The 20,602-nt window shown below is 42.1% G+C and overlaps 1 protein-coding gene across 3 annotated transcripts in view; it reads right to left on the reverse strand.

Annotated features, from left to right (window-relative positions):
* Positions 1 to 20,602, reverse strand: part of LOC111565601 (zinc finger MIZ domain-containing protein 1-like) — a 117,177-nt gene that overhangs the window by 82,938 nt on the left and 13,637 nt on the right. For all 3 annotated transcript variants that reach the window (XM_035946192.2, XM_035946191.2, XM_023265768.3), the window contains exon 2: positions 3,977 to 4,075. The gene's annotated coding sequence lies outside the window, so the exon portion shown is untranslated. The remainder of the gene's footprint in view (positions 1 to 3,976; positions 4,076 to 20,602) is intronic.

The following is a 20,602-nucleotide window of genomic DNA, read 5'->3' on the forward strand; positions in this document are numbered from 1 at the left end:
TCATCCAGTACTTTACATCCACTAATCTGATGCAACAATGAACCTCTGAGTCAACAGTAAAAGTGTAAAATCCTTGAATAATTCTGAACTGTTAAACCACCATCAGTATGTGTTGTTCAGTTCTCATTGAGATCAAGTGCTGTTCATTGCAGTCACTTTTTTTTTGCATGTTGTGGAATTATTAACCACTTAAGTCAGCTCCAACAGTTCCCACAATGCCTCTGGACACTCTGACAGACTGAGTGAGGATTTTAAAGAGCTCATCCTCCAGTTGCAACAAATCTTGTTGCTTCTCTGCACTTTAAATTACAGATGTTACTGTATATGTAGACTTCTAGCAAGAACACTTTTCTCTTAGACTCCAGGGGAAGTTAAATTGTTATTTAAGTATACTGTGGGTACTGATGGTTTAGACAGCTAAAGCAAACTGTCCACCGTTGCTGCACAAGAAACATCAGGAATAAAATGCAACACCAGACAACCATATGGCACAAACATGCAACGTAGCACACTCATGTTTAGACGGACCATTGAAATGGCACTTTAACAAGCACTTCCACCTACCTTCCACAATACTCACATTCTTTATTTCTAACTTGTAGTTGTCCCTTAAAAGATTATCATCACAAAGATTAGAGATCTCTCTCTTCTCTGTGACCTTTTCATCTTAAACTAACTTCAGGGAATCTGTCAGCCTGCCTGTAATTTCTGCTTCCACACAATAAATACAAGTAAAATTTAGATTCTGATTGCAACTGGACCCGAAGCTCAAGTGCTGAATGTCGTCCTGTTCTCCCTAAAGTTGCTCACCTACCCTGGAGCTCACAAAATGCATATTTTATTCTTTTATTCCATAGAAAATGATAACATTTTGAGTGTCTTACATTTGCCTTGAAGCGCCTGCTTCAGGAAACACCCATGTACAGACACTAAAACAGCATCATCGATTTAACAGCTTGTCATTCAGACTTCTGGGTGTCTGAGGATGAACAGTAAACTCTGCCACGTGCTTGTTGAATACCGTACTTCCATTCAACTTAACACCGAACAGAAGAGCAAGTGAGTTGCAGTCGTGCCTGCATGTGAAATCGTTGCAAAAGCATCAATTTGGTAATTTCTCTGCTCCAAAAATCTCTTCAGGAAAAAGAGTTCCCCCCTTAACAAGTTATGATTCTCTGTCTAATAGGCTCGAATGTTCTGAAACCTGAAGTTAAGTGGCAGGCTGTGCTCCCTTTGTTTGCCCGAGCAGGGGAGGTGGACATGTGTGCAGAGGCAGGGGCTCCGAGGCCGGGCCCTTCATCCTTCCTGTTCGGTTACCAGAGGCCTCTCACTTATCAGTTCCAGATCTCACAAGAACAGAGAGAGAAAGAGAGCGACCACTGACAGGAAGGGGATTTTTTTTCTCCTCTTCCCTCCCCCCACCCCCTCCCTTTTTCCTTTAGCCAAGTTAACAGAATGTCTGCACCTTCACATTTCACAGAGGAAAGCAATTACTCATTAGGGCTTTACACTGGCGCTACAGAGAGAAAGACCAGCCTTGCAACCTTCAAGACATCAACCCCGTGAAATGAAACCGGGTGCCAAAACTGCTTTGTCCAGAAAGAACTAGTCAATTCATAGATAACAGCAAATAACTCGCAAACAATTTGTGTGGAAATTTGCACTTTTATATAATTGCAAACTAAATATGTTTTTGCTGCTAGACAAGACTAGGAATCTAAAGATGCCACCTTGAGCTTTACTCTCCTCTAATAGACATTTCCTTCATTTTCGGATATTCTTTAGACTCAATAAGTAGTTAAAAACAACACAGATTAAGAAATAAAGTACAAATTCTAATAAAAATTAAATTTCCGTGATTATCAGCCTTGACATCGCATTAAAAACTCTTATGTCAAAACTGCTTTGTGGAGAAAGAATTAATCACTTAATCGAAAATACCTCGCCAAAATTTTTCACAATTGTTTTTAACTCCTCCGTTGTGAAAATTTTCTGTTATACATCACTGCAAAATGAATATTTTTTGGTTTTGAGCTTCTTTCAGACCAGACTAGTAATCTAAAGGTGCCACCCTGAGCTTTACGATCCTCTAATAGATATTTTTTCTATTTTCTGATATTCTATAGGCTCAACAAATAGCTGAAATAGCCAAATGAAAGGAAACTAGGTGCCAAAGCTGCTTTGTGGAGAGAGAACTAGTCAGTTAATCAATAACAGAAAAGAACTCACCAACAATGTGCCAAATTGTAACTTTCTCAATGGGAAATTTTGCTTTTTACATCATTGCAAACTGAATATTTTTTAGTTTTGAGCTGCTGTCAGACAAAACTAGTAATCTGAAGATGCCTCCCTGAGCTTTATGATCCTCTACTAGGCATTTTCTGATCAAATAGCTGAATAAACTAAGTAAAAACCACCACAAAAAAAAGGCATTTCCAGAGATTTTCCATGCCAATCAGCTCCGGACATCGGCCTTCTCCAATCGGGACTGCTGCTATTTCTTTTAACTGCAGTCTCTCCATCAAACCCGGCTACATTTTCCCCCCACAAAGGCGACAGCTAGAAGGAAAAGTCTGTCATTGAGAGCGAGAGAGAGAACTGACTGTGAAGCACTCATGTCATGTCTCCGCTCGTGTCACATCCCCCTTCGTTTCACTTGCTATCACTGTCTACCTCGCCTGACATTTCCACAATAATCACTTTGGTTTATCCCACTCAGCTGTGTGGCAGGCAGATGTTTGTCAGGCCACCGTATTTCTCAGCATTCACACTGCTCTAATCAAGATTAACCACTCTTATCTGCCCTGCGTGTGTGCATGTGTGTCCTGGATGTCCCAATTCTTAATCCATAGCTGCATTGTATAATACAGTGGACAAACCAATTACATTCCCTTTTCCAAGACATAATTCTCCCTTTTTAGTCGAATGTACGCTGAGCTACATATTGCATAAAGATGAGCTGGTGGCTGGCTGATGAAGAGGATAGTCGTGACCTTCTCTGTGTGTGCACGTTGGGACTACATATGGAACATAAGCACTCTGTTACTCAGAACCCCCCCCCCCAAGGAGCCCCTGATGAAATCAACATGTTCTGCAAGGAGAGCGATGTTGGCCACACACAAACTGCTGCCATCGCATGTTTACCAAAGACACCGGAGTACGATGGAGGACTGTGCATGTCAGAGCAAACAAAGCTGTGGTCGTTAAATCACAACACCAGTGACAGGGGAGGCTGATATCGCTTTCCAGTAACAAGCTTTGTTTGATTCCAACTGTGACATGACATTTTTTTTGCAAAATATATCATGCAAAGCTGCAACTTGGTTAATTAGAAAGGTCCTAACAAAGCCCGGGAAGTCTCAGGGATAGAACACGAACAACAATTTACAGAATCTGATTTGAGTAAGTGGTTTACGTCGGTGGACTTTCACATTAGGCACATGCAAAGTGATTTTGAATAAATACCTTTTTAAGCTATGAATTAGTTTAGTTCTTCAACTGAACTGCATGTCACAGGCGAGTATTTCAGGACCATCAGGAAATTGAAAATCCGCTACTTCTCTCTGTTTTCACATTTTCTGGCTCTCGTAAATGGAGCCATTGTGGTGATTTTTTTTAAAACAGCATGCCTTTCAAACTCAATGGTGGTTGTGAGGTTTAGAGGTTTAAAGGCTAAGAGCGGTCATGACTTTAGAATACACTGGATTAGTTACTACTGCAAATGACTGACAAACAAGGGAGGACAAACACCACGTATGCATTTACGTAATGATGCAGCACTGAAATCAGTATGTGTAGTAACCTCAATACTAAAGCACAGCTCCTGGCCTGCAGCCAACTACCACGGCTCCTACTGCAGCAGAAACACTCATTTGAGAGCACAGTTTTTACATCTGTGTGCACAATTTAACACCCCTGACACTCACTGGGCTTGGCAGGTTTCACCATATATGCAGAAGAAAATAAAATTACTCACCTGTGTTGTTTTCAATCCTTGATTCGTCGCCTCTGAGGACCCCCCCACCCATTCACACACCAGGAGGAGAAACACTCCAGCACCTCACGTCTTCTGCCCCTGAAAAACAGACAAGAAAATACATCAATCACCGCTACATTATCCACCAATCTCCAAACACTGAATTATTACATTTGCATTTTTTTCTTCCCTCCTGAAAATCAAGCCCACTCAGTGATTTCACTTCTCGCAGACTCCTCTGGGCTTTGAGTGGCTTCCATCTGTGCCTTGCTTAACGCGGTACACTTCTTCCCTGCACGGATAAGCTCCTTCACGCTCTCGTGCCCATGAAGGACGAATCAAAAGAGCAGCAGATACTTCACATGATCAGCATGGCATCATAAATATCCACCACACAGTAAGTTCACTGCCATGGCACATTCACAATTCACTCCCAATTGACAGATAAGCCTATTAAGATGGGCCTTCACTATAGCTTAGCACTTAGCCCGGGTCGCAGGGCCTCGTGCGTGTACCCAGTGACATTCAGACCATTGGAAATGACCACATTAGTTATTGATGAAGTGCAAAAGGTGACAAGCAGTGTTTGAGAGAGTATCAGACATAATCCAGTTAAGGAACGAATTAAAGAGAGTTCAATGCGCCACTAAACCTCAGTATAAAATTAGCTGAATATTTGATTTATCATGTCTTATCTACATTCGCTCTAGCAAGTAAGTACAGAAGCTTCATTTTCTTGAGTGAATTAATCATTGCGAGCACTTAGCCGGCTAGATTCAACAAACGTAGATGTCAATAGTTGCGTGACCTCTACAAGGAGAAACTGTAGTGTTGTTTTTTGTAGGTTTAGAAAAAATGAGAGAGTCATGAGAGGGTGAGTCAGGAAGCTTTGTGTCTGTCCTGCACTCATCTTTGTTTGACAAGCATGACACATAGAAGGTTAATAGAGAAAGAAAAAGTCGTTGGATGACCACAGCCTTTAATTTTTCACTTTTTTCAGGAGCTGAATGAAGAAACGGAGTGTGTAAGTATGCAACAACTGCCTTTTTTTGTCCTGTTAAGAGTGGTTGCTTTCGTCAGGCATCTGCTTAGTGACACACAGCATGCAAGCCATTTCTATCCACAACCAGAACTCCTCTGGTTTCTCCTGAGCTCATGCTCCAGCTGACGGGACAAGGCTAATGCTCCAAATATAAAAACTGTCTAACCACAAGGTGTATTTTAGCATTCAGTGAGAGGAAGGCAGTCCCTTGCGCCTTGCACTTTTTTTTTTTTTAATCCTCTCTTTTTATGATTGGAAGATTTTTCAAGCAGCATTTCTCCCCTGTTGGAAGTGCCGCTCTTCTGAAAAGAGAAAGTGGAGGAGCGCTGGGGGCTCAATGGGTCGGCAGAAAGGAGGAGGAGGGGGGCTGACGCTGGGTGCCTCCTTTTTAAAGCCAGATTCTCCCCAGATACCTCTGTGCTATTCATCAACAGCTTTTCCAGGGCTGTGAAAAATCAATGTGCTCTGCACTGCAAACAGTTCATAATGACGGGGGATGGAGGAAAAAAAAGCTCAACTGCAACAGAATTGATTTGTTTAAGTACAATAACACGGCTCTGCAGCGCGGTGAGGAGGAGGCTCGAGCGCCCAGACAAAGACTGACTGGCAGTATGAAACCACAAGCAGTAATTGATAAACTGCTGGCAAAGTGCAAATCTGAAATACAGAAGCCTGTTATCTAATTAAAGGAGTTTTTCTCTAAATTACCACCTGACAGAGGAAAATAAACTGGGTCTCAAGTGGCTGGATGTCTTTTCAAAGGCAGAATAAACCAGAAATAAAGGGTTTAATGAGATTATTGGAAGAAATGCTCAAAAATTTTGAGAAGACATTCTTAAAAACTGTGACTGGGATTCGAGGTGTGGTGCACAACTGGATTCTTCAGATGAATAGAATTGCTGTTTTCATTAAGCTGATAAATGTCTTTCTTTGTTGGCTCAAAATAACATATGAATATCTTGAATATCTTCAAATTGTGTGTTTTTTTTCTCACCAACACCCAAATTTGTTGAATGTATTCACACACATATGGATGCATCTTGCACACATAAACTCACACAAATTATTTGTACTTTTGGCATCGAGTCACTGTGTCTCATGCCAATTCAAAGCGCATGCAGAGAGGGTTTGATGCTGCATAAAGTCAGATCATCAGACTGTTTAAAAGATGACACCAGGTTTCTTCTAGGAAGGAAGAGAGGGAAAAAAACACTTCCACAAGGTGAGATTTTCCTCCTGATACTGCAAAAAAAAAAAAAAACAAAAAAAACAGAAGCCTGGAGTAAATTGTGTCAAGACAGGCCAGCACAATAAAACATTTCTCCCTGCCGCTTTTAAGCTGGCCACAGAGGTGCATTTATCATTGTTATTATTCCTTCAGAGAGGCCCTCCCAGGTTTAATTGGGTCCTCATGGAGTCAAAATCCCCGCTGTTGCTGCAGCCACTGAAGCTGGACAGGCTCATACCTCCCCAGTCAGCAGTGGGTTTTACTGGCTGCATGAAGAACAGCCACTCTGTGCAAAGTGGCCATGAAACCCCGCTGGTGAGTCAGACGGGTGGCAGGGAGCTGGACGTCGCCCTGCTAGGCCTGGACAACAGCATCAGAGGGACACCTGGGGAGAAACTCACCTGGCTCTGCTCTCAGCTCTGCAGGGGAAAGCTCTTGAGAACCACAGGCTGTCCGTCCACTCAACCAACTCTCTGGGGCTATTATTCCCAGTGGGCTGCATTTGCATTTTAACTGGTAAATAGGGTAGAATTTGAATGCATATGGACATGAAGCGTGTGAACAAACGGAAAAATAAAGGGAGACTTTTAAATCTCAAGGAAAGTGCCCCAAAACACAACCTGACCTCCAAAAGAGATTTCAAATGTAATCTTTTTTCCAAATGTGAGGCAACGATTAGAATTCAAAAAAGCAGAGAATGGTTTAGAATCTCAGTAAATAGCAGCACTGAAACTTTGACCTCCCATTCACCTCCCTCAGCAGCGCTCCACTTCCACTTGGTGTTACCTTGGCACAGAAATCACGACGCCTCCTTCAGGCTGCTTCCTGTTGTCGATATGCTCAAGACATGCGAGATCAAGCGAGATACGCTCCCTTGCTTTTCAAAAGACATCCCACAATGACACTTTAAGTCAAAGGAGAAAGTGCTGTACAGCAGATATGACAGTCGAGTTGTTTGTAATGATTTTCAGCAGAGAAGCAGATAAACATAGGATGTTCGCTAGTAATCATCCTGCCTCACAGCCAGTTTGCTTATATACACAGAAATAATATGACTCTAGACAAATTAATTGAGAGATCCTGGAGCTATCATGCAATGCTCTAACTGGGTTCTTTTGGAGGAATAAAGGCTAAAAGTTGGATCAGCATTTCCAATTATATGTTCTGTATTGGCAAAAGTAGGGCTACAACTAAAGATTAATTATATTATACATCAGTCTCTTTATTTCTATTTTTATAAGTGGATTTGACTAAAATTGAAATGTAAATACTGTTATTCAGGTACCTCGGAACTCCCACAACATGCCGGCAGTTTCAAACGGCATGTTATCTTTTTAAAAATAGGCAAAATTAAACCAGAAACTTTAAAAAATAAACACATAACCATTGGATTTTCAACTTCCTGACAGTCCTTCAACTGCTCATTTGTAAGTTGCCATTACGTTTCACTGATATCACTTCATTCTAGACATCTCTGTCAAAAATTTGTCAAAAATAAACCGTCCGCCATAACCACATTCTGTTAAATATAAAAAATTCTTTGCTCCTCAACCTAACTTCAAAGCCATGACTGAATCACCTGTGAGAAACAGTCATGTGACAAAAATTCGGGGACTGTTCAGCTGGCTGAACTGCAGCTTGTGCTTACACAGCCTGCAGTCCAGCCAAGTATGAAAACAGATTAAAAATGTAACTAATGAAATATATATAGCATGTAAAGTCAAAGTATTTCCCCCACTGGCGGTAACATAATCATAGAAATTCAACCTCTACTTTTTCAGTTTTTTTTTTTAAATGATTTATGGCATTATAACTGTGTCATACTGCACAGAAAACCTTTCTGAGTTTACTCTGTTTCTAGCCACGGCTGTGCTGTTTTCCATAGAGGTGCAGGACTTTACATTGCAGTGAAAAATGAGGCCAGAGGGAGTAAAAAAAAAGTGACAGAAGAAAAAAAAACACTCAGAAACTACTTTGAGTTCAGCGGGTTAAATACCAAGCATATGTAGACACGTAGCTAGGTATGCTTGAGAGGGGAACATTAAAAATACCTTAATGTAGCTAAGGCTTTTATCACTGTAATAAATCAATTTATAGGTTATAATGTATATACTGTACATACTGTACTGACTGACAGTGGAGGGATTGAACATTTCCTCGATACGTATACTGCTGCTCCCAGAGGACATTCATATGGAGTGAATGCATTAGACTGAGTCACATGTTGTTATGGGGCAAAGCCATCAACATGAAGTGCAGCGCTGCATTGAATGAGTGCTGCAGCGATGATTACAGGTTTAGAGATAGTGGTTTTACCATGATACATTTAGAGGGCATTAGACACCAGCTCAGTTAGCTCTCCAATCTTCACTCTCTACTGATTAACACAAATGCCGGCGCCTAGTTAACCACCGCTACAGTAATTATGCCGAGCCTCACACACAGACACACACACAAGCGTAGAACCTCGACAACACACACAGGAAAACACACTCTCTCGTGGAAAAAGGTGCTGTTGTATACATATTGTGCGCCACCAGATCAGCATCACAGCAACTACCAATTATGTGTCTTATTTATGCAAATGCAGGTAATTTACATCCCGCTGTGCATAACTTCCCAGTGTGTTTGCCCTCCAGCAACAATTGTTTGTACTGTGGATCACCTAAACAAGTGAAACAATTGAATGAAGTGATCCCAAAAAGGCTTTTCCTCCAATCGAGAATAATAGTTTTTTAAAAAAGGATCATTTAGAGTTCATTACTTGGGGTTTTGATTTTGTAGATTTGACACTATTCGGTTACGTATCCCGGCACGCTCACCTAAATGACTGCTGAGATCAGGGACTGCAGAGACACTGCACAAAAGAGGAAGAAATGAGCAGTCGAGACAACAGTTCAGCAAGATCATCTAAACTGCTAAAACTAAAAGGGGTGTGTGGTAGCTCAGGGTTGAAGCAGGATTTTAGTGAGTAAACTGTGATTGATGTTTACAACAGAGAATTGGGGTATTAATGTCAGTTACTAGTCACACCAGAATGGCACAGTGTAGCTTATAGGCATGTCAGTGCAAATTACTCATACTGAGAGTGGTTATTATTTCATTGAGTGTTGGAACTGGTAGCCCAAATCCTGAAAATAAGATCCAAATTGCACGAAACCACTTTAAATACTAGTGTTTTTCTAGTTCCAAAGAGTGAGCCGATGCTCATGAGTCCTGCATGAATTGATGGCTTCAATATTGTCTCTCCTCCTACTCCTCTCTCTATAGTATATCTTGTTTCAAAAGCGAGAGCAGCCCAAGAGGGTGCTTGTATTTTTCTTCCTTTGTTTCCAGTCTTTCCCTATCAGAGCGAGAAGGTGGTAGCAACTCCCACGAGGGAGATGGAGATAGAGGTGTAGGCTGCTGGCAGCGCGCTAAAGCAAAGAAGCGCTGCACCGTCTGACCACGGACATAAAAATGACCCCCCCCCCCCTTACTTCACCCTACTCTGTCCTGCTTCATCTGCAAAGCAAATTGTGTGCCCTGCAGCCAGAGATTCCTCTTTGGTCACCTGGCTGTTCTTACCATTTCAGCAGCCCTGGGAGCCGAGGAGGGTTTATTAGGGGTGAAAGACTTCATAATGTAATGAAGACAAGCAAGACAGAGAAACAGAGGCACATCTTCCAGCCAGTCGCAAAGGAGAGGTGGGTGTAATGAGCCCTGATCTGTCACAAGAAAGAACCTGTATTTGCATTTTCAGCCCCATTCTTTATCTCGCTCCCTTATCTTTTCTTCCTTCGTCTCATAATAAGGAAAAAAAGAAGAAGAAGAAGCAGCAATGTGAGAGAAGAAAAGAGGGGGTAGCGGACATATACACAGAGGAATCCAGGGAGGAAAAAGAGAGCACATTACTATTGGGAGGAAAAATGATTAAAGGCTGAGATGAACACAATCTGCTGGTTCCAGAGAAAAGGGGAAGGAATTTCCAGAGCCAATAAGCGAAGCATCACAGGGAGACCTGCCTCTCCCTGCTATTCAACCATGACCATGCTGGCTGAAGCACATTTTCTACATCCACCCTTTCTGCACAAGCTCATGGCATGTTTGCTTCCTGCAATCACTACTGGGTCTAGAATACTGGCTTCTTAAAAAACAATGCTACCCTCTAACTGTAGGAAATATTGCAGATTTGATGCTAAACTGTGCATGTGGGATTCCTCAGGATTGTGATTGTTGCAGTTAACCAGGTACAACAGCGCTAAGATGACTCAGTTGCTGAGGACTCTCGAGGCAAAACGGGCAAAGAGAAAGGAAAACAGCAACATCAATAATGAAGTGAAGGAGACGGGGGAAGAAAACAAAGCTGTTCATAACAAATGAGAAAACAGGCAGAGCGTCTCATTGCGAGAACGCTAACGACAATCAATTAGCAATTCCTCATGATCTTGGGTGCGTCGGAGTATAAGGTGTCTTAATGAGTCCCATTTCCATTAGCTGCTCGACTCGAGAGGCATAAGGAGGAGGCTGCTTCCACCAGCTCCTCCATCTCAATGCCTAATGACTGCGAGAGTGGATTACTCCATCAATTCCTCGCTTCTCTTTGTTTATCCCCTGCGTAAATAATGGTCAACCATTACAATGCATTAAGCAGGCCACTCTACACGGAGCGAATGAGAGGGAGAAAGAGGAGCACAAGTGCTCCGGCGGCATCCTCCAGTGATCTCCAGAAAATCGGCTAATACCAGCCATGCCATGTGGTGGCAGAGAGAAGGGGAGTGGGGGCAACAAGCATCTGATGCTGGATGAATATCTGGCTGGTTTTTAACAGGCTGCGGAGCAAATGTGGGAAAAGAAGGAGCAGTAAAGGAGAATCTGATTTTACAAACACCTCACCGTCTTGCCTTAAAGGTTCACTTCAACCAGACTGAGATCTTCTTACCTGAGAAAACAATGCAATAGGTTGTTTCTGCAAGTTGCTAATTACAAATTATGGTTATGTTTTATTGTTAAAAGACACTCAAAGCCCTCTAGTGGCTAAAAGCTGAAAGAAAATAGAGAACAGAGCCACAAAGCCAGTGCAGGATGGGTGCAGGAATGTGCAAAATGCCAAAATTCTACAGGGTCGATTTCTTCAGTAGAAAATAAGAAAAGTGAATTAAGCCGTTTCTTGAAAGACATTTTACTTTTGAACAGTCTGAATGTGCTTTTCTATTCTCTGAACATCGCAAATTACATTGAGTTTACCTCCATTGTTAAAATCTGAGTGAACTGGCCCTTTAAGAAAGTCGCCGGCACAACTCAGTCTGGCTTTCGTCCAGTACGCTTCATGGAAACAAGCATATTGTAAATGTAATTTGTAATTTTTATGTCATTTGCCTTGAAGAGGAGCATTAGCGATTCAAAGGGACGGATTTGAGTCTTACGCAATCAACAAAGAGAGGACTTTATTTGACTCATGACTCAAATAAAACCCTGTTGTTGCAATGCTCTCACCCCGGATTGTACCAATCAATATTTCACCCAAGGCTCCATCACTCCATTTCTATTTTGCTCTGTCTTTCTGGCACTCTCTTCTGGTTTTCCCCCCCTCTTGTGTCACAGCTTTGGACAGGATAAAAATTAAACGCATCAGCAGAAAAACACACAAGTGGAAATGATCTCGCCGCTCCGGCCGCTCGGGTCATGAATTCAGCTAACTGTGCTTATCACAGGCTGCGGCTATTAGTCTTAATAGCTGCGGTGACAAGCCGCCTTGAGAGGAGATGGGCTCTGCTTCCCAGGGCTCACCACAGACAGGTGATTCTCATCTGCGGTCTCTTCATGTGTCATAGCGAAGCCAAAGCCGGGCTGAGAAATGTCTGGCGGCTTATTGGAGCAAAACATCAGAACCAGGCAGGCCATTACGCTCAGCAGAGCCATATGTTTTTACACAGTCAGCATCAATCAGGGGCGAATTAGGAATTCAATCAACTGATGGTCGCATTCAGACTATTTATTGGAGGTTTATGAGGACATAAAGATGCATTTACTACAGTATAGTCCATACTAACATACCACACATGATGCTAATGTACAGAAATCTGTGTGTACAGATTCATTTTTATTATCTGTTATTATTTATTATCATCCAGTTCTGCAGCTTCCTTCAGTGCTTTGAGAGTTTAGCATCTTTCATCTTGTTCTGATGCACAGCAGCAACAGTATGTAGCTTTTGTTTAGCGAACTGTGCTAATCACAGGCCTCTTCATGATATCCACAGGGGCGTTTATGGACATCAGGGTTCATTGCATTTCCGAACATTGATCGCTTGATGGGCGCACAAGTAGGAAGTGTCACAGTAGATGATTGGCTGGTGCTATCCAATAGGAAACCATGCAAACACCGGCTGTACCTGATTGGACAAATGCTTCACTCGTGGTCTGAATTTCAAACCAACATGGCAATTTGTTTGGGAACTTTTTTACAAATATAGTATGCCAAAATGTGTTTCTGCAAGCATCTGAGGTGGGAAATAAGTCATGCAATTGGTGAATTTCTTCATTTTAAATAAACAATGACTGGTTTCAAAGTACTTCAGAGACGATGGGTCACACCGGACGGCCTTGATTTGCAAAAACTACCCTCGGGTCTCAACTTGGTGCAATGAGGAGCAGGCAACAAGCCGCCCCATCACTCGAAATGCATCGTAAAGTTACCAGAACTCCTTAAATAGATAATGAAAGTTTATTCAACCGTCCTTCCAAGCCTTGGACGTGCCTGGGCTACCAGTCATGTGATGCTGCCTATGGAAAAAATAAACAAATATTTTTACTTTGAAAACGTGGACAGCTTAAATAACTCTCTTTGTCACGACTGAACAAATATCACATTGCACTTTTGTTCCGGTGAAGAATCAACCGGAGCGCCGCGGTATTTAAGGCGAGCACAATAATTTCTTTTGCTCAATGTGAGAATGCTTCAGCGAAAGAGGAAATATTACCAGCGCCAGGACGTGTATGTGGCATAATGTCTTACTGAGAAAAATGATTTTCCTTCTCCACTAAAGGTTACTTGCTTCAGCCTGTCAAGGAGCCGTGCTGCGCTACCATTGAATGGGACACTAAACTCGGCCAGGCTGAAGAGACGGGGCGGCGAAGTGAAAGTGTTGAAGTTAGATACCTTACAAAGTAGAAACCACATGAAAGAAGCTCGTACAATAACATAAGAGACGGCAGCCTGCATCAACACCGCTGCAGAATAGAAAAAAACCAACAGATCGAGGTCCTTGCTGGCCTTTAAGCCAGACAATCGCTTGTTTCGAAAACAAATGTCAGGATGTCTTTTCAGGGAGAATGCTTTCCCACGAGCAAGCAGCAATTCTCCACCACTTTACTCCTTCACAAATGACCGAGCTTGTGACTGGGACCATGTCAACATGTTGCTCTGTTTGGACGGAGGGGGAGGGAGGAATTACTTTGATCCACTTTGAGGCATGCCTTCCTTTACTGCCGAGAGCTGGCTAGGGCTTGGAGTGGGAGAGGAGACACTTGTGCATCCACTCTGTGGCTCATTTTTGTTGCCACAGTGGCACTTCAATCCCAAATAAAATGAAAGTGTACTATTATGGCAAATATAAAGGATTGAATTGTATATATCCTCTAAACCATCAGGGACAGTAGAGGGAGAAGAACTCTTATCGCTGCTGAGAGATGACACCCTATTTTACAAACATGAAGTGCAGAGATATTGGGCCGAGCACGTCGTAGCTGCAGATCTGCATGTAGAACAATGGAAGTCTGTGCACATTTCTGTCCTGAACAATGGCAGGATGACATGGAGCCTGACAGAGATTCGCAGAGCAGCAGGATCTACACCGTAGACAGGACAGGCAGTTTCACAGAGTAACAACACTGCCAAAAAAACATCTCCTCATCCTCCGTTATCCTCTTCCAACATCTTTTATGTGTTTTGGCACCTCTGGTACTCTTAAGTCAAAAGTGAACAGTCAAACTTTGAGCACCACCGTGAGCACAACCTTGTGGAGTGAAATGAGCCAGTCGCTGCTGAACAATTGGGCATGAGCTATATAAATCTTCACTGGAAGGTGTCAGTAGTTTCCATCTGAATGCAGTGCAAAAATTTTTACCCAACTTTCCAGAATACTGGCAAAAGAAAATGTGGAAAGAACTGCACATTTCCGTCCATTACTGGTAGACAAACACTGGGAGTTGGGTGCATCGGACCAAACAGTTGGTGGCACTAAATCTCCAGTTGGATGCCGTTAAACGAGAGCGGAAGAAGCGAGTGCAACAAGATGATGTAATTATAAGAGCGGCAGTGAAACATCAAACAATGGAAAAGCATGTGGGAAACAATGGAAATATGGCTTTTATGTTTATTTCCTGAATTAATTTGAGGAACAGTGCAGTCTCCTCATTGGTCCATCCATATCTGATGAAATTTTTGATCTTTCCGGCGTCAGGAAAGCTTCAGTAGACGTTTAAGTCATATGTTCTTCATGTATGTTCAAACGCATGCTCAGGGCTATTTCCACTGTTGTATGTTTACACAGAAATTTTTCCATCAATACCAAGTGTGAAACATGCAATGACTTGAATTTTTTGTTCAGGATCAAGCCTTTTTTGTTTGTTTTTGGACCAATCAATAATGTATATAAAGACAGAGTAGATGGAAAGATGCAAAATACTGTATTTGATGGGTCCTCAATGCAAACAATATGTTTCAATGCAGAAAAAATAATATTAATTAAAATTAAAACCTGATTTGCAAGCCAAATTTAATGTTAAGAAAGAAGCTGACGCACATAATTGCATTGCTCACTGTTTGTGCAGAAAACCAACTAGTTAGATCTGTTTCCATAAGAAAGACGAAAAAAAAGAAAAATATTTTAAAATCAATTTTAAAATCACATTAAAATAACAAAAACAATAAGTAATTAGTAAAAATATTTTAAAAATATAAATCAGTGCAATAAAATAACACTTCAATCTGATAAATAATAACAAATAAAAATGTTAGTACTAAATTTGGGAGGTAGCTGAAGTCTCTTGTCTCCCATATGCCACTGAAGGCGCTCAAAGTGCCCTTCATTATTAATGTCCTCAGAGCAGGATTTGAAGCAGCTTTGCTTCTTTTATCAATCATTCATCTGCTTTCCATTGAACACACTCTGGTTCTCCAGTGTCACATCAGACTTGAAGTGGCTGAAGAAGCACCAGTCTGAGGTCTCGCTTTAATTAAACACGACTGCAGCGAGCCTCCAACACCTGCTCGCAAAATGATCAACAATGCTGCACAAATGTGAGGATTCCAAGTGATCTGTCATCCGTCAGTCATTTCAATGCACTCAGGTGTCATAAATTAAAAACAGGATGCCAGCATCTCTTTGTGCTGACTCATCCGCATGTCCTTGTGTTTTGAAAACACCTCAACAGTGAAGAGCCGAGACTGAAACAGAGCGACTTTTTTTTTAGTAAAACAGATTTTAAAAAGAAGAAAATGTGTGTATTCAGCTCAAGCCGCTGCCTTCTCACCTCCCCACCTTGTACTTTTGTCTGAACAAGATCCCATTTCGCTGCGCCGCTGCAGCAGGCGTTTGGTTAACAGCAAACATAATCAAACTTTGTGGTCTGTCTCTCTGTGGAGGAGAATTGAAAACGTATCGTGCCGAGTTCTTCACTAGAGTGTTCACCGCTCTGGAACTTTTCCATTTCATCATCAACTAAAGCTGCCCCCATCGAAAGCCGACCAGCAGCAGAAGCGGCGGCGGCGAGACAGCAGACCGTGTCATCCGTGCACAGCGGGAGGATCCTTCCTCGTTTTGTCCGGGTAAAGATTCATGTCTATACAAACCACAGGTGCAGCGAGTTCTCTTTTACACCACTGCAGTGAAAAGGGTTCATGGCAACACTCGGCACCCCCTCGGCTATGTTTGTCACAATTATTCGTCGGATCAACTTTCCCCCAGTCTCATTAAGAGGTAAAACAGTGGGGCCAGAAAACTCGGCTTTTTATTTTTTATTCCTGACGCCCCGCAGGAAATGTTTCAGCTGGCCCCGCCACAAGCCCAGAAAGCTGTTGATGCAATCGTTCTACGGCCCTCACAATGGATTCAGGAAACTAGAATGAGGGATTATTTGATGCAACTTCCACTCAAGAGGCCAATTCAGCCTGACCAATCAATACTAATCAACGGAGAGATGACAGGAGATGAAATTCCCTCTGCTGCAGCCAAACGCTCATGTATCAGGACTTGCAGGCCTGCAGATGCTCTCCTCACCCAAATCTAGATGCAGGAAGTAGATTTACTTGAGTATTGAGCTTGGGTAAAGTACATTCTCAAGTGTTTCCCTGAGAAATTGCTTTATTCTTTTACTTAAGTACATTTCACTTAGAAATAATGTCCTTTTAACTCTAATTAAAGCCACATTTTATCATTTTTTTACATACATAATGCAGAATATGATCAGCTTGAACAATATGATGTGTAATAGGGTGAATTTGTGAATGGAAAAAATGATAAAATTAGGTGCAGCTCACAAGTAATTCATATTTTACAACAAAATAACTATTTAGCCAGTAAATGCACTTGGGAGTTTGATTGCATTCCATCACTGGGCTTAAGTATCATTATAAATTCAGGAATTAAAGGCCTTGTCATTGATTTTTTCTTTAAAAGTCAGTTTTTGTCTTTGATTGCAGTAAAAAATCTGAATTCTTCATGCAAATTAACTAATCAGCATCAACCATGTTGACTGTATCGAGCTCTGACTGGTTGCAGCCTGTAGAGGGTGCCTTTCATCTGAGGCTAAGAAACAACAAAGACCTCGAGCTTTTCATGTTAACAGGAAACATACATTTAATGAGACAACCGCTGCAATCTCCGCTGCCACGCTAAGACATTCTGACCCCCGACGCCGCAGCTTTGGCAGTGATTTGCCAAACAACAGTCGCGGAAAGTCTAGATGAGGACCGAGCGGCAACGTGGGGGCCTCCCCAGAAAAGCTCTTGTAATGCACAAGGAATTTCGGTGCAGTTTCCTCATAGCAGAGAGGAAACGCATGACTGAGAGTAAAGAGGGGGCGAGATGCCCGTGGAGGTCAGAGCGAGTCCCCCAGAGGTGTCAGGGAGAGTAAATGGGCATGACTGCAGTACACGAGGGGTTATAGACGCTCTCCTCCTTCCTCGGCTGTACGGGGCGTCGTCCAGGAGCTCCACTCGCACAAAAATTGGAAATGATTGTCAGCTTCAGGCGCAATCACCGCAAAACAAACGAAAATGTGACGTGGAAGAGGAGGATGAAGCTTGTATGACGACTGTAGCGGCTGCTTCTGCTGTCTGCACGGCTGGCTGAAGGCTGACACCGCTATAAAGGCCCATGAATATTCAGTGACCAAGTAAATGAGGCAGATAGCACTTGACATGTTTAACATCCACCTTTGGCACCTTCTCTCTACAAAGCCAACAAGGTGAAGCAGCAGAACAAATATGTTGGTTGTTTGTGGGCGGCAACAATCCCCGCTGATGAATTGGATGCTTTCTGAACAAAGAGAATGAGTTTCAGTGGGCGAGCTACATCAAAATAAGCCGGACTTGGAAAAACAATCTGATTTTCTCAGTGGGATTTGAGTTGCTAAACTGCTGGGGGTTTTTTCTCAGAGACTGGCATTAAAATAAAAATTGTAGCATTATGCCGTGCGATACGCTGACATTTCCATTCTTAGAAAAACATGTTTCCCCCAACTATAATCCCTGCTGGTATCAAAATGTTTGCTCTCTAAATATTTACCAACCCAGAGTCACATCTAAAGCCTAACACAGGCACCTTGAGACTTCCTTTTTTTTTCTCCAAGTGTTGTGTCCCAAAGGAAATGCAGTGAAAGCACAACAGACTATCTTGCAAGTGAGTAAACTATCTGAGCACACAGCGCATTCCTCCAGCACCTCAAACAACTCTGAGAAAGAAGAAAAAAATATCTGCCACCTACAAACTGTGCTTCTTAAAATCACTGTCGTGCCTGTGAGAGAGATGAGCCGGGATTCATTTGCATATGCATTTTTAACACCCCAAAAAAAAGAAGGGAGACTGTAGCAAATGTATTACCGCGATGGGAAAAGTAAGGTCAATATTGACACTTTGATAGTCCTCAGCAGGTTTATCCAGCAGACCTGACCTGTTAGAGTCATTTAACATCTGTTCAGTACTATTCCAGGTGGGTTAAAGGGAAAGTCAGCTGGATTTTCAGGTATCAAACACCGACTCACTCCAAATTTGTAGCACCCTTTGTCTTGGGCGATGTCAAACTTATTAGTCAAGTGTACAACTTGGACGATAATTCAATGAATCATTACCTGGGAGACAGTGAGGCTGTGCTTCTATTCGCTGACTTAATTTAAGCTCCAAAATCATTGGTTCGGTCACAGCTGATTGGCTACCAGCTAATCAGTAACATCCCGTTATTTTCAAGCAGGTGTGCAGGACGGCTCTCAATGTCTGCAATTAAGGCTGCGCTCCAAACTTGATCTTTAAACTTTCCTTAAAGTCTGTAGTGCAGCTGCCCGTACAAACTGTTTCATGCTGTTTGCATGCAGCTGGGATGTCCAGCTCCATCATATAATTGCACCTTAAGCTTTAACTATTGCAGTCTGTAGTGCAAAATGTGCTGTCTGCATGTTCTCAGTGGATTAAACTTGTTCATATTCATGCGAGACACTGAGACATATGTGACGTAACAGAGCAGAGGATTGTGGGTCAGAATGGTCCGAAACACATGCTGGCTTGCAAAATGCAAAATATGACCGGATGTACTGGGACATCCTGGTATTTTTGGTGTTTTACTACATTTGACAAGCTATGTATTGGGACATACTCATACTTTTCTTCCAGCGTACTATAGAGTAATATAGTCCAGGTATTGGATGCCCTGTGAGTTATTTTCATTTGAGATTTTTCTGCAGATCATGTTCTTAACTAATCAAATCATTATTCATCATCAAGTCGTCTTAAAAAAATCAGAAAAATTTAAATCGCAGCCCAAGGTGACTTTGGCAAATTAAGGAATGTTTTACTCTGCTTAAAAATTGATTATTACAGTGGCAAATCAACTAGGTGATTAGTTATTTAACCTGCTGATCCACCACCTGTAATTTCTGGTACTGGTATTATTTGTGTATAAATGATATTTGGGGGGATTTTTTAAACTCCTTTATTCAACAGTGGCATTAAAGAGAGAGGAAACTGGACTAAAGAGAAGGTTAACATGAAGTAAACAGTTTGACTAGTCAGTCAGGAATTGAACCAGAGACTAGATTTGAGCTCATGTGGTCTAAACCTGCACTACACAGGTATGCACTGCTGCACTGCTTCAATTCTTCTGCCTTTCCCGCCAAATCTGACTATAATAATTCCCAATAAATGGTCAAGTCTTTGACATAAGTGTCTGTGACAAAAGTATGATCACTTCTGTACATTTAGACCTGAACTATTATAGTGGTTAATGGATTCATTCATTGAATGACAGACAAAATAATCAGCATATTTAAAGAAAATATGTCAAAAACTATATGACTGCAGCTTGTCACTGTAAATTGAAAATCTTTAGGGTTTGGACAGTAGCTCAAACAAAAAAACTGCTATTTGAACACATCAGTTTCAGTTCTGATGAGCCATCCTGCTGTGAATTATGTGGACATGAGCATATTGTGTTTTCAAGGTGTGCAACACATTGAAAAACATATTTTTAAGTATTGCAATATTTTTATCAGTCTATTTCTAATCCATGTGAGCATTTAATACTGTAATCTTCCAAGATTTTTTGTTGCAGTTACATAAACACACATATGAATGCGCACGCAGACGTGTGTGGAAACAAAGAGACCTTGCATGAACTCTGAGATCGGTGCCACAGAGCAAAACACAAAGTCTCACACACACACACACACACACACACACACACACACACACACACACACACACACACACACACACACACACACACACACACACACCCGAGCCACCTCTTACCCCATCACCACCCCTCCCACTGCTCAGTGCACCCTGCCTGCTGATAAGCTGGTTTGCCAGGCTTGCCCAGCGCCGCTGATGGCTCCGTTTGCACAACCGCTCCATTGTTGCTGTGCAGAGTGGACAACTGCACTTTGGACCTTTCAGTGGGGGGAAAGCCTTTTATTGTGTTTCCCTTAAGGGCATCCACTGTGGTTTATCTGCAACCTGCCAACCACACACACACACACACACACACACACTTTAAACGCTGCATTAAGGATATCCAAGGATAGAAAACATAAACAGTAGGCGCTGCGTATCCTGTGCTGCTGCTGCCATTAAGTACAGTACAGCCAGTTTGCCAGGCTG

This window comes from Amphiprion ocellaris, chromosome 18 (assembly GCF_022539595.1).
Source record: "Amphiprion ocellaris isolate individual 3 ecotype Okinawa chromosome 18, ASM2253959v1, whole genome shotgun sequence".
Lineage (NCBI taxonomy): Eukaryota > Metazoa > Chordata > Actinopteri > Pomacentridae > Amphiprion > Amphiprion ocellaris.